Here is a 2,500-nt window from a genome sequence, read left to right as displayed (position 1 = left end):
TCCCTTCCTAAGAGGATTATCAATCGGCTTAATCGTGCGATAAAAAAAAAAAAACGTGGGAACTTAATTTTCGCGTAAACGATCTGTTGGTATCTGTGGCCGATTCGAAGAAGGAGCATTCTCCGTTCATATAATTACGCGAGGCAAAATTACGCGACCCCCTCCGCCGATCGAAACGATTATTTGCATTAGTTCAAGCAAGTACGATCGAGGAGGGGGCGGGCTGGTTGTTTACCACACTTTCGAGACGATCGTGTCGTTGTATGCTTGAGAGGATACGACGACCCTCGTGGAATTATTACTCTCTCGATCTCTCCATGTTTTCCACGCTTTCCTTTTCGGGTGATTATTAAAAAAAGTAATAATAAAAAAATTTAGGATGAAAATATGATGGAGTATTTTTCGAAACGTATCGTAGCCGGTTATCCTTACCCGAAAGGAAATCTTCGTTGGACGACTAATGAGGGCGAGTTTGGTCGAGGTATTATTTCCATTGAGAACTATCTGATCTCGGCGGAGGGGAGGGGAAAGGGAAATAATTGCTCGTTAACGAGATTCGAAGTACCTATTCCGAGGATATTTTTGGCACTCTCTTTCTTTCTTCGAGTTCGTGTTTGGCGTAACGCCAACTGGGGTAAAGGATGGTTGACGACTGTTCAAACACTCGTTTGTCTTTGCTGACCAAGACTCGTCGAGGGCCAATTGGAATATTCCTTTTGGCAAACTTTTTTACACGTCTATCCAACGGCTTTCTCCTTTTTAATCGATTCCAGAGGAAGAAAAAAGGAATTTGTAAATATATATATATATATATAAACTCGATTATAAATATATCGCACCGCATACAAATTTGTTGTATCTGCTCAAAACAAACAAACACGACCAATTTAGTGACCATATACATGTATTCGCCCATGCGTCAATATTACGATTCTAGAAACGTTGGAGATTTCAGACGAAAAATTTATCTCTCAATTTATATATATATATATATATTTTCGTTGATACATATCGAAATTTCATTTCATTCAAACCGAAGCATCCATCTGATTAAAATAAACTTTGTTTCAAGTATAAAGTAAAGTTTATAATTTTCGTAATATATTTCAAACAGCTTAGCTCGTAAGAAAGCGCAACCCCTTTGGCCGTGAAAATGCATATGAGCAAACTCTGAGTAACAGTACACCCTCTTTTATTACCATAAGTCCGTCGACCCCAGACAGAGCGTAAATTATTAATCTAACATCGACGCCATGAAAATCGACTTTCTTCTGTCTCTTATATATATGCACCTTCGCGATCCAATTCTCGTAAATTCGATCTAATATCTCTTGCTTATCCTTCTTCTTTTTCTTTTTTCGTCTTTACTCCCTTCTTCTTCTTTACAAACAAATTTCGTGATTCCGTTGCAATTTCTCGCGCGAAAAATCGAAGGGAAAAAGCTGCTTTTGTTTCAGGAAGGAAAACAGTCTATTAAAAGCGATTGAATAACAATGAGTGTCGAGTGGTGGAATAAGAGGAGAGTAAGAAAGCTCGAGAAATATCTTTACATGTACATCGAATGGCCTTTGTTGTCGTTGTTATTATTAGCGATTATCATCGCTTATTTATTATTATTAATCAAATATTTCTCATAAAATAAAATAAGGAATCATGGTCGTGAACGATTAATAAAGAAATTTGAAAAGTAAATTTCGGTTGATAATTTCAAGATATTACAATTTGAAAAAGTTGATAATTTCAAAGCGATTTTCTAGGCTTGTAATTCCCCCTCCCTTCCTCAGCAGATAAAATATTCAGATCAATAATACAAATTGTACGCCGGTAGCGAGATCCATCCGTTTCTTCGAAGTAGTAATGATCGAGCAAACGCCAGACACGAAATCGAGACGCGTATAATAATACCACTTGCTATACCGTTGCATATCCAAGAAAGAAAAGATGAATATAAGAGAAATAAAAACGGAAAATCTCGTTAAAATATCTTTGACAGTTCTCGGTTTTTTTGTACATGTTTCAACATCAAATCACCATATCGCAACGATCCAACTTTTGAATAGAATTTCAACAAATTCAAAGCTGCGCGTTCTACTATGTATAACTTGATGACCTCGAAACTTTCATTTAACAACCGACCATGAATAAATATATCCCGATAACATAAATCTGATTGCAAACGTGCTTTTCTACCTTCCATTTCTTCTTTATTTTATTATATACAAATCTAATAATTTCGAAATAATAACGGAATAATAATCTCGACGATTACTTTTTTGACTTTAAAGATTCGTATATAATGTCGTATTAATTGCAATTGGAGGTTATATATATATATATGGGAAACCACAAGAGTGGAGATAAACGTGTAACTTGATTAGAAATTGTCTTCGAAAGTCAGGATTGATATCGAGTAAAAGTAAATTTTCCAAGCCCCAACAACCGCGTATCAATTTGTGAAAAGTACATAGAATCTCACGATCGAAATGTATCTTAGGGCAAA

The sequence above is a fragment of the Apis dorsata genome, unplaced genomic scaffold (genome assembly GCF_000469605.1).
Source record: "Apis dorsata unplaced genomic scaffold, Apis dorsata 1.3 scaffold_263, whole genome shotgun sequence".
Taxonomy (NCBI): Eukaryota; Metazoa; Arthropoda; class Insecta; order Hymenoptera; family Apidae; genus Apis; species Apis dorsata.
This window is presented reverse-complemented; position numbering follows the sequence as displayed.